This window comes from Benincasa hispida, chromosome 2 (assembly GCF_009727055.1).
Source record: "Benincasa hispida cultivar B227 chromosome 2, ASM972705v1, whole genome shotgun sequence".
Taxonomy (NCBI): domain Eukaryota; kingdom Viridiplantae; phylum Streptophyta; class Magnoliopsida; order Cucurbitales; family Cucurbitaceae; genus Benincasa; species Benincasa hispida.
In genome coordinates this window covers 58,522,681-58,536,349 of record NC_052350.1, presented here as the reverse complement: position 1 = coordinate 58,536,349, position 13,669 = coordinate 58,522,681, and the positions used below count along the sequence as shown (strand labels likewise).

Genomic DNA, 13,669 nt, shown 5'->3' with positions numbered 1-13,669 from the left:
TAACGTGTAGAAAATGTTTTAAACACCAATAATGTGTTTTGCCAATTCATCAAACATTTGTTTTTCCTTTTGCAAGAAAAAAACAAAAATAAAAACAAAAATATATATATTTGTTTAAATCTAACATAGTTTGAAACTTCTACAGGTATATTTTGACTACGTTTGATCTATAATGAGATAATAGTTATGATAAGGAAAATTATTTTAAATGATAAAAATGTTGAAAATATTTTCAAATAATATCGTAAATATTACTGTCTATCTGCAATAAACTACTATTCGTATCTATCATGACACAGATAGTAGTCTATCACGGTCTATCATGATCGACCGTAGATAAACAGTGAAATTTTGCTATATTTATAAATATTTTGATTTATTTTCCTATATTTGAAAACAACTCTTATAATAATGGTGTTAAAACGTTAACACCATAGCCTAATCATTAACTTTTAGATTAAAGGTGAATAACAAAAATAACTACAATTAAATAGTTGTGTTTAAAAAATATCTAAAACAAAGTTTCATTGCAAAAATGTCTTAATAATGTATATTTTAGGAAATTTTGTTAGGGTTACTTAGGACAAGAATACTCTCCTTTTAAGATTTGGTTTGTTCTCCAATAGTTCCAATCCCTTCAGCTAAGGATGATCAATAAAAAAAAATCCAAACAAATGTCAAATAATCTTATTGATCATACGCAAACAAAATACTAATAAAATAATCGTAAAAATTTTCATGTATCCATAAAATATATGGAATACAATAATTTTTCACACACCTCCAACCGATATTTCTTTATATATATATATATCAACACTCCAATGAAATCTCCTTTCTTTAATAAAAGAAAATAATATTTTGTTGGAAAAATTATTTCAAATGATAAAATTAGAAAATATTTATAAGATATACCAAAATTTTAGAACCATCAATGATAGATATTTATAGATTTCTATCAATGTCTATCAATGTCACTGATATACAATAATAGAAGTCTACCAGTGTCTATCGACGTCTATCATTAGTAATTCTAAAATTTTGCTATATTTTGCAAATATTTTCATTCATTTTTCTATATTTGTAAACAACCCATTTTTTGGGATGAATTCACACTAAATAATTTGGTAGTATAAATGGAGAAAAAAATATCTTTATTTTCTTCTTAAAAATTTGTTCGACATTTTTGCTCCAACACTTTTAAATTGGATATTTTTTTATAATGAAGTATTTACGAGGGACCAAATTTGTAATTTAACCTTTTTTTTTTAAATAAAAAATATTATAAAAATGTTGCAAAGTTGTATATAGTGAAATGTCTAAAATTCAGTGACCTTAAGGATGGCATTATAATAATAGGAAAATGGGTGTCCCAACAAATCCATGATTTTCCACAAAACATTATAAAATGTTAATTACACGTGGCACCCAACTAGACAAATAAAAAAGAAAAAAAGCAAAATTCAAAGAAAGATTTATACTTTTCTCTCAACATGTTGCTTTAGAAGCTATGTCTGCCTTTGCTTCAAAACCCTATATATTCTGTGTTTGTTGATTAATTCAAAGTTTAATTAATTCCATAAATATCCTTCCGCTTTTTAAGAAAAAAAAGTGATCTTCCATCGCCGTTATAAACTTTCATTTCTCACTATTGGAAACTTAGCAGATCTTCTTTCAATGAGATAAGTCTTATTTATTTATTATATTTTTTTAAATTGCAATGGATAGGGAAAAAAAAAAAAACATATACGTATTTGCAAATATAGCAACCGTTTTCTGAAGTTACAAATATAGCAAAATAAATTAAACCTGATTTCCAATTTTTTATTGTTATGCTTTTACCTTCATTTGTGTAGCAGTAGTATATCTAATATATTTTATATTTTGATATATCAATCAATTGATATACTTTATTTTAAAATTATTTTTTATACAAGTGATATATCATGATTTTAAATGATGGTAGTTAAGTAATATTTCAAATATAAATTATTATATTAGTCGTTCTCTTTTATTTTCAATTTTTTATATGATTTTAATGGTATTTTAAAGACAATTTTAATGATATATAATTTTATACTTAACTTGGTATAATAAACTATTGCATAAAAAATATTTCATATTTCGTATATTAATTTATTGATATACTTTGATATAAAGAGAAAAAAATGTACCAATGATATTGTTGATATACCATATATTTTTTTTTAGATTTTAAAAAATAGAAAAATAAGGAAAACTATTTATAGAAAATAACAAAATTATAATCTTATTTTATAGAGGCTGATAGCTATTATGGCACATTTGGTTAATGGGAATAAGAGGTGGTAATAGGAAATGATATTCTATCACCATTTTTTATACAAGTTTTTAACTTTGGGAATGAAAATATCTTATTTTAGGGCATTTTATATTCCCATCCATGGAGGTTTTTCAGAACCACTCAAATAGATGTGCTATCTCCATTTTCAATGATTTTTCTCTCTCTTACTTTTTATCTTTTCATTTTATTTGTTTTTCTTTTTTATTGATATTGATCAATTTATTTAATTTTTATAAATATATTTAAATTAAATTTATAATTGTCACATATAATTAATTTTATTAATAATAATGCTAATATAACAATATATTCTATTGTTATGAATTAATATGAAAAACCATAATCTTTTAAAAAAATATGAATAACCATGGTTATATTTGCTTAAATCCCTTTATGTTGATAATATATGTTAACATCATAAATTAAAATTATTAGTCTTAACAAAAATATTAATTAATTAATTAACAATAAAAACAAGTTTATTTTTTCAATTAAATAATCTTGTTAATTCTAGTTTTAATCTCTAGTTATTTTTTAAATTAAAAACATTGTTTGATGATTTAAAATCAATTAGTTTATATCAACTTCTTTAACAATTAGTTAATTAACTCTTCAACTACATAAAAAAATAGATATGTAAATTAATTACCAATATTTTAAAATAAAAATTGATCATATAAATGTGTAATAAAAAAAAATTTAATTGATAATAAATATATTAAAGTGGATGATGAATGGGTAGATTTAGTTAAATTTTAATGACTTAAAATTGATTTATAACTTAATGTAATAAAATAAATTAACAAACGAAAATTAATGATTAAAATTCATTTTTATTAATTTTGTACGTTATAATTTTATAAAAAAGTATAACACATTCTTAAACATCCTATTTCCATTCCCATACATAACCAAACACAGTATATTTGATTCTCAGACATCTTATTCCCATATATCTTATCCCCAAGCATTTTTTATTCTCAACCATTTACAAAACCTTAATCCAAATGTTCCCTAGTGTCTATCAGTAATAGAAATTGATAGAAGTCTATCATTGTCTATCACTGATAGACGCTGAAAGAAGTCTATCACTGATAGACGCTGATAGAAGTCTATAAGTATCCATTAGTATTTTCTTTTTCCTATTTTTGTAAATAGTTTGACATTTTTTCTATAAGCGAAAATTTTCCAATTTTTTAAACAAGATACAAGAAGAGAGGGATTAATAGGTGCACTCGGACATCTCAACTAGGATGACATATCCTTAACACCCTTCTCATACCCCGAGATCTAATGGAGATACATTAACCAACCCAAAATAAGCAAGAGTGAAGAACATTTAGTTAGGGTTTCAATCAAAGCATTTTTCATGGTACATAATTATAAATGACAAAGAATGATTACTTATAAAACAACAATGAAAAACCTAAAGAATGAAGAAAAATGAACTACTATACTAAAGATAAGGAAAGAATAAATGAGGCTTAACCTGGCCAAACCATAATGGGAAAATTAACTATAAACAAAACAATCAAATAAGGAAAATAAATGGAATGAATAAATATAATGAATAAATCTTCATAAATATTCCTACTGTATTTCCTATATCCTGTCAAGTTGAAGATGGTGTAAGCATGAAACCAAAACCAAGCTTGGAGATGAAGTTTTGAAGCTTGGAGGAGCTCAATTGCTTCGTAAATAGGTTTGTAAGTTGTTGTGAGGATGTGACAAAAAGGGTAGAGATGAACCTTTCTTTGTTCTTGTTTCTTACTATATGACAATCAATATCAAGATGCTTTTCTTTTCATGAATGAGAGATTGGAGGCAATCTGAATTATAACCTTGTTGTCACAAAAGAGTTGTATTGGAAGAGAGTAGTTCACATGCAAGTTTAAAGGATGGAAGTTATCCAGTGGAGTTCTGATATAGTAGTGGTCATGTTTCTGTAGATACCTTAGAAACAGTTATTTGTTTCTTTATTTTCCAGAAGTTAATGAGTTGCTAATAGAATTAATACCAATTGCCAATAGAATCAATACCCTGTTAAGGACTATTCTATAGGATAGAAGAGGCTTTCATTGCATCCTTTTAGGTATTTCAACAAATGAATGACTGCATTCCAATGTGAAAGACAAGGATTGTCCATAAATTGACTCTAATATTTGGCTTGATCATGTTCAAATACGAAAATAACCTAATCAACTTGGCCTAATCAACCTCTTATATTATTCAATCACAATCCTAATGAGCCTCACAATATTGTGAGGCTCATTACTTCAACTAGTCCCTGTGTTCCTCGAATGGATCTCTTAGTTGTTGAGAGGGTTGCCTAAAAGCAGTATATATAGAGGAGTGTTGATAGCTTTAGCTTGTAAGTTCATGTCATGAAGCATATCTTTGATATATTATTTCATAAAAAAATATTTCATATTTGATATATTAATTTATTGATATACTTTGATTTATAGAGAAAAAGACATATCAATGATACTGTTGATATACCATATTTTTTTAACAAGATACTAGAAGAGAGGGATCAATAGGTGTACCAGGACATCTCAACTATGTTGACATGTCCTTAACACCATCCTCATACCTTGAGATCTAGTGGAGATGCATTAATCAACCCAAAATAAGCAATAGTCACTACAAGAAAATTGATTTTTTTTTAAGGTCAAAACCTTCGAGAAAACATTCAATAGACCTTCAATACATTTTTCTTTCAAAGGTTATCTCAACCTTTGAAAATGTTGAAATAGATTCCGTCGAAAAAACTTTTTCAAATGTTTACTAACCTTTGAAAAATATTATTTTTGGAAGGTTGATTAACTTTCGAAAATTATTAATTTTCAAATGCTATATATCTTCGATAATTGTCAAATTATTTATCGATAATTATCTATTATCAAGTAGTCTTTTTCGAAGTTTTCATTATTTTTGAAGGCTTATCATGTTATTTTCAAAAATTTTAAAACCTTCATAAAAAATTATTTATCAGCAATTGTATATCCTTCGAAAATTCTCTTACAAAACCTTTTAGCACATTTATTGACAAATCTCGGAAGGTTGTTTTTACTAATTCATCTACATATAGTACCCTGAATTACAAAGTATAAGAATAAAATAGAAAAAATAGACAATGACATGGATGGAAGTAAACTTATATGTCATAAAAGTACACCAAAAGGCTATCAAAATTCTATAACATCAAACTACAATTGATCAACTAGAAACAATTTTTTTACGCATCTCTGCCATCATTTTTTTAAATCGATTTTCTAATTCGCTCGCCTAAGTGCTTCTACCTCAACCTCTCTTTGTTGTTTAGATTCTTTTCTTTGTCGTTTAGATTCTTGAAGTCGTTGTTCGGACTCATTAAGATGACGCTCGAGATCGCGTATAATAGATGATGATCCAAACAACTCAGAAGGAGTAACACCTACTCCATAACCACGAACACGTCCGTGTTTCTCAGTCCAAATACTCGTATGAAAATATCATCCTTGTTCATGTCAAGTGTACCATCAATCACTTGATAAGCATATGATTTAAGTTCCAACTACAAATACAAATTCACATATTATAATTCTAAACTAACACATATAAATTCAAATGTTTACAACAAACAAACACATGTCTTTGAAACCCATTTCAGATTCACCAAATTCTAGTAATTCCAATTTCATTTCTTTCCTTTTATTGATCCATTGCATCGAAAATCTATGGAATGTTAGATTTTGTGGAAGAGCATAAGAAAAATTTAAACTAAAAAATAAAATAACGAACAATTTTCCTAAGAAGTAGTGAAAGAAAAGGGAAAGAAGTAAAACAAATAAGATATTGGAGAAGTTTTAAACCTCTATAATATAGAAAGATCTTGGACTATATCAGTTTGATCTAATTCCTAATCTTGAACTCTAAAATGACACTATAGTCTAAACTAACTATAACTTTTGTTTAGTCTACAAGTTGAAAACTTGGAAACTACTAGTTTGAAATATTCATACTTCACAATGTTAAATATCATATGACAATGATATGAGTTTTCTATAGATAAGACTTTGCTTGAACAAGATATATTCTATAGCTCATCAGAAAATAGTCTAATAATTCTGAGGGGATATGCTAGAGACTTCTTTAAATCAATCATTTCTAGAACAGAGCAACAAAGATGATAAATTAATGACCTTTACTCAAACTCTAACCAATAACATCATATTTATCCATTATTTTGTGGTTACCATTTTTTCTTGAGTAGTTTCATTCACAGTCAATCCATTATTGCTCAAGTGAGTTAGCTCCCAAATTCTAATTCGACTCTGTTCTTCGTTAGTGACTCGAACCTATTTAAGTGAAAATATTATATATTAGATAATTTGACTAAATTAAAAGAAGTTTATATAATTTTTCTTCTAATTACCTCTTTTTCAACTCTTTGTTGTATACTTTGTGAACCACATGTGTGATATACATTCAATTTAGAACGGTTCTTTTGGTTTCTTTCACACATCTCTTGTATTTCAAAAGTAAAGTATGAGCATCAATAAAAAAAAAAATTAACAATAAGTACAATTTTTTTTATGTACAAGAAAAAAAAATATTAGAATACAACCTGATATTCAATTGACTTCCACAACTTTAAAAGATATTCTGTATCTTCTCTTGTAATTCTTGGTGGAATATTTACTAAAGCTTCTCCAGTATCATATTTGTACAACCATTTTTTTCTTTAAACTGTCTCTCCAATTATTATAAAATCGGTGAATTTGAAGCAATACTGAAGCCTCATGACCTTCAACTTTTCATCGTTCCTGCAAAAAAAAATGGTAGTTGTAATCTAATTATGTAGGAAGTAAATTAAAGGAAAAAATTATGATTTTTTCACATACCAATGTAAGCTCAAATAGTTTCCTTTTTGTTGTTGTATCAATATCTCTCCAACTTTTTACTTGTAAAGGAGTAAAATTGACTTGTCTAGCTAAGATAGTGCATTAGCTTTTAAAGATATCAACATTATCTTTAACGAGTCGTTTCTTCTTCCATGATACTTCAAATCTAAACCCATGAGGTAGTTTAACTAGTTCGAGATTACGTGTGAGACCACGCACTTTTCTTACTCCAAAAGAAGATTCTAAAGTAAAAAGAAAGAAAAGAAAGTAAGTTACTAACAAATAAAAAAAATATATATATATTATAAAAAAATATGTTACCTCTATCAAGTAATTTTCATGACTAGTAGCTGATCTAATTTCTCCCGTAAACGATGATGAAGCTTCTAAACCAACTTTAGATTTTGTTGAAGATTGTTGATCTTCGACTATTTGGTTAGATGTATGTGAGAGTTTTTTAACCTAACTTAGATGGCCAAACAGAACGAAAACAATCAGTAGAAATAAATCTAAAGCAGTAAAGAACACCAAGATATATAGTGGTTCGACCAGTTTGGTCTACATCCAATTTGAGAACTAGCTTGAATTATTTTATTAATGAGCAATAAAGAAATTTACAAATTACAGATAATCAATGAAATCACCAATCTGTAATTTCAATATCTACTGATACCGAGAGACCCGCACACAACGTCGTCTCTGAAAACTGAGAACAACTTGCTGCAAAATAGCCCAAATCAAGTGTGCAACCCGCCTCTGATCGGCGAACCACGCGTAGACCTGCACGTCTCTCTCACCGCTGTCGGAAGCAGCCTCTATGGCGAAACCGAACCTTCGCCTGCTCAGATCGGCAAACTTCCCAGACCGGACGGCAACACCCACGCTCGAACTGGCGCTGACGAAAACCCACACCCACACTCACGTCGTTTCAGCTTTACCTTCAGTCTCGCTAGAACCAAGACCACCTGTCTCTTTGATGATCTCGCCGGATGGAACCGAGCGCCTACCGATCGCTCAACTCAGACGGCTTTAGCTCTCTTCTCACAGGCGGTTGCTCTTTTTTCTGCCAAAAGAGACCTACGAAAAATGGCCCTAATTTTGGAGAAGAACGGGATAACTATAAAAATGTCACTACCCATAATTACTAGAATGCCATTGCTCATAATTACAAGAATGTCATTGGGTTTTTAAATTCACCAAAAACCCAATAAAACCCACTTAAATACGTCAATTTTCTACAATGTAGATGCAATCGCAGTATTCTCGTGATTATCTATACTATTATTGTTGTTGAATCTGCTTCTTACTTTTTTCATCCTTTACACAAATAATGAATTTGTTGGAAAAAAACAAATTAGATAAATAACATAATAAAAATTGAGTATTAGTTTAAGAAATAAGAGATCATATATTATAAAGTTAAAAAGAGATTATCAACATAAACGATAGACAAAAAAAAAAAAAGAATTAAATTGTTCTATTCACATCTTCTTCGTCATCTTCTTCTTGACAATCTTTATCTATGATCAAAAGGATATTGTAATAATCTCTTGGATCAACTTTCAACACAAAATACCAAACCGGGTTTCTTTTATCTTCAAGGTAAAAAACTTGTTCAGATTGGCATGCTAATACAAATGGCTAATTTGTAGGAAATGTGTAGATTATATTCACACTAGTTAGTCCATGATCATCAATTCTAATTCCTTTACCAAGACCGTTGATATTCCACCATTTGCATTTAAACAAAACGACCTTATTTCTACCCATATGTTGCAATTCAATAATATCATGCAATACACCAAAGTACTCTTGATCATCAGTTCCTCTCACTACTATCCCACTATTTTGTGTTTTTCTTAAATCATCACCATCCTTGATACGAAATCTAAATCCATTAACATTGTACCCTTTGTAGCATGTTACTTCTTGTGATGGACCTTTTAGATAAATCTAATAACTGTTTGTCAATTTTGTTGCTTCCATTGATATATAATTTAGTAACTTACATAGAAAATAGTATCAAATTTTAAAATGAATAGAAATTGTATAGATGAATAAATATCATAACTGTTGTCTTTTCTCACTTACATGATCTTCAAACCATTCTATAAACTCTTTATCATGCTTTTTTTGTGTGTTTCTAGGGTCAAGACATTGTAATCCTTGTATGTGCTCACTAAAAAATTAAAAAGTTATTTTAGATTCTATTTAAAAATATTTAAAAAAATTATCAATAAGAAGACTTTTACATAACTAATATATGGGAGGACATCATTACAATTCTTTAAAATATAGAGATGAGCTTGTCTCCGCTCTTGTATCATTAGCCTTTTTGTTTGTTTGACTGGTCCTATAGGACAACCAACTAGTTTAAAGATAGATATTCTTTCATAAGGAGTATGATCATTATCTTCATTTCTTCTCTTTTGGTTGAACTTAGTTTCTATGGTGTGAAAATATCTAGTGTAGAACATTACACATTCATTGCCGGTATAACCTTCTGCAATAGAACCTTCAGGATGAGCTTGTTTGCGCACATAAGCTTTTAACTTACTTAAATACTTTTCAAATGGGTACATCCACCTATATTGAACTGGTCCACTAACTCTAATCTCATTTGGTAAATGGATTAATAAATGCACCATTATATCAAAGAATGACGGAGGAAACATCATTTCCATTTTACAGAGAAGTTTTGCTATTTCAACTTCAAGAAGATTTATATCGTCCACTTTAACCAGTTTTGAGCACAAGATCTTAAAAAAAATTGCTCAATTTAATCAATACATCTTGAACTTCCTTTCTCATCAACCCTTGAAGTGCATATGGAAGCAAATATTCTATAATAATATGATAGTCATGACTTTTAAGACCAAATAATTTTCTCCCTTTTAGATTGACACACCTTCCAACAATAGAAGAGAATCCATCTGGAACTTTTAATTTCGTCAAATACTCACAAAGCGTATTTCTTTCACTAATCACAATGTACAATATAAAGCTGGTAAGTATAATTTGTTTTCTTCTTGTATTAGATGCAATTCCTTTCTTATATCCATTTCTTCAAAATCAAGACAAGACTTCAAATTATCTTTAGTCCTCCCTTTAATATTCAATAATGTACTGATTACGTTTTCGCAAACAAAATATATGATTCCAAATAGATTAAATCCATCACTAGCCAATCCAAGAAGAATATTTCGAGGCTCTAAAGCAAATAAACTATATGATTCATCAAGTGTTTTCCAAGTAATAGTGTCAGTAGGATGCCTAAGAATGCCATCATCTACTCGTCCATTCAAATGCCAAATCATACTTGATGCAGTCTTTCTTCACATGTTTAATCTTTTTAATCTTGGAGTTAGAGGAAAATATCGCAAAATTTTTTGTGGAATCTTCTTCTTTTTATTTATTTCATTTGGCTTCCACCTAGATTCTCCACAAACTAAACATTCATCAGCTTTCACATTTTCCTTCCAATATAGTTGGCAATTATTAGAGCATGCATGTATCTTCAAGTAATGAAGCCCTAAATCTTGAAGGATTTTCCTTGTCTCATAGTAATTATTAGGTAGATCAATACCTTTTGGAAATGCATCTTTTAATAACTCCACTAGTAAAGTAAATGATTTATTACTCCAACTTCCAAAAGACTTTAGATGAAAGAACTTCATAATGAAAAACAACTTAGAATATTTTTTACACCCAGGATAAAGCCCTTTTTCTACATCATTCAACAATCTATAAAATTGAGAAACATTCTCATTAGGTTCTTCATCATAACCATGTTTATTTGATTCTCCTTTACCAACCCAATTATCCATGTTAAAAGCACCAAAATGATCCTCTAGTATTTCAAAAACATCTTCATCATCAGTGTCATTATCATTTTCTCCTACTTCATAAGTAAAACTTTCTTCATCATGCATTGTCCATCTAGTGTAACTTGGAACTATTCCAAACATTAACAAATCTGCTTCAACATCATCTCGAGTCTTAAGTACTACTGTAACAACTTGAGTTCAAGAGGGGTATATGAACGAACCGATATCACATCCGAATGAGAGGGATCCTGAGGACATGAAAGTATGATTAAGAAAGGATTAAAACAATTAAAAGTTACTATCTATATCAACATAGTGCACCTTTCTTTTTGATGGCTCAATCATAAGAACTTCAAAGTTAAGCGTGCTTAGCTTGGAGCAATCCTATGTTGGGTGAAGCATGCTGAAGTGAGGATGACGTAGCCAGATCGCAGGGGATGCAAGGGAATGTCGTGGCCATTTTAAAGATCATCATAATACAAATAGAGAATCATCCATTCTATTCTCTTTTTTTACACTTTTGGTTGATGTTGGCAAAAGAGTGTTACTCTGCATTATACACTTTTATGCACTTCAAAATATGAAATAGTAAGAGAATAAAAATGGAGATTCAAGAAGTATTTTTACCTAAAAAAAGCGTCCACATTTGGCTAGATATTACTTTAAACTAATTATTACATCTAACAACATCAAATTACTACTTTAAACTAATTTATAATTCAAAGAATAAAGGGAGAGAATGATAATGATAATAATATAAGTATTCATCATTATTTTTCATTGTGTTTTTAATTTAAAAAATTTAAAAACCTACTTGTTTAAAGGTATGTGCTCAATGGTCCACTGGTTGGTATTATTCCACACAAGTCATTGTTTGAGACATCCTTGAAACAAAGGAGACACAATCCATCATAAACCAATCACATGACATGACACAAAACTTCAATCAGGGATGTATATTACCTAAATAAGCTAATACACAACGATGAAATTATACAAAGACTTACACAAGTTTAAGACTTGTAATTCCGATAAGTTCTCTCAAAATTGGTCCATTTAATCGGTTATAATTAAGCAGTCTGCAAAACAGAATAAGAGTTTAGACAAAAGATTGTGAAAAGAAAGGGTCACAGGAGAAACCATTCATTCAGATTTTACTTCCATCCAGAAACAAAAAAATGATAGCCATTGGTTTCACAATCCTAACATGTCACATCACACCCTGCCCTATCATTTAGTTCCTGCATCTATCGCTTAACTCCTACGGCCCATCGTGTAGCTTAATCGTTTAGTAAACGATCTCGCTCTCAATGATCTCGCACATCGTCCATCGTTTAGCTACCGCGCCTATCGTTTACCTCCATCGTTTAGCGCTGACGTCTTATCGTCTAATGCATCCACCTATCACTTAACGTCATCGTCCAGCACCTGCGTCTATCGCCCAACGCTCATCGCTTAGTATTCCACCTATCGTATAGCACGTCCACTCATCGTCTAGCGCCTGTCTCTTATACACATCTAGATGTGTATAAGAGACAGACGCCGCTCACTTACTAGACGATCGTCTACCTCATCGTGTAGCACTGCTCATTTGTTACACGATCGTCTAGCGCCTGCCTACACGATCGCCTACCTCATCGTGTAGCGCCGGTAACTTACTAGACGATCGTCTACCTCATCGTGTAGCACTGCTCATTTGCTACACGATCTGTCTCTTATACACATCTAGATGTGTATAAGAGACAGGTGTAGCTCTGCTCATTTGTTACACGATCGTCTGCCCAGCGCCTTGCGCTCAACATTTCACTTTCTTTACTCTTGTTCACGCATAGTCAACACATGAGCAACTCTTGACAATGCCTCTTGCCAATACTTCAGCCAATCATGCGTCCAACTTTACAAACGCATGGTTGCCTTCTCACCTTACAACCTTACAAATGCATGCGTCCAACATTACGTCTACTGAAAGCAAAATCTCCATTATAGTTTAGAGAGGAAATATCACAAAACAACATTCTTGTAAGCATTTGTATTTGAGAATATAAACCTTTAATAAACTAGATGCGATTTAGACAGATTTTATATGACATGAATAAAACTAAGAATGGTTGATAATGTAAGAGTTGCTTGCGAACCTAAAAGTGGAGATCGGAGCTTGAGCTTGAAAGTGATGGAATGGCTCGGCGGAGCTGGAATAGAGCGAACGAAACGAAGCTTAGCAGTGGAATGAACAGTGCAAAGATGAAGAAGAACCACGAAATCAAAACATCAAGATGAACGAATCAAAACGAAAACGAAATCAAAACAGTGCGAAGATGAACGAAACGAAATAAGCAAAAACAATGAAGCAGAACTGTAAACACAAGATGAAGAAGAACCATGAAATCAAAATAGCAAGATGAAGTACGATCTGAATGGCAACAAGCAAGATGAACAAGAACCACGAAATCAAAACCCTAGAGGTTTCTTTTTGTTTTCTTTTCTAAATTATTACATATTTTGTAATAATTCCCAAAACTATAATCAATTTGACTATTCTTTCAAAATAAAAATAAATAAATATCACTTGCCAATAGCCTATCTTTAGCTACCACACCCATCGTTTACCTCCATCGTTTAGCACTGACGCC

At 30.1% G+C, this 13,669-nt stretch overlaps 1 long non-coding RNA gene across 1 annotated transcript; it reads right to left on the bottom strand.

The window, feature by feature from the left end:
- Positions 1-6,859: 6,859 nt before the first annotated feature.
- On the bottom strand, positions 6,860-8,283 carry LOC120071879. The gene is made up of 3 exons (XR_005480362.1): positions 7,534-8,283; positions 7,213-7,454; positions 6,860-7,134 (listed from the first exon to the last, which is right to left on the bottom strand). It is a non-coding gene; the product is annotated as an uncharacterized LOC120071879 (long non-coding RNA).
- Positions 8,284-13,669: the final 5,386 nt, after the last annotated feature.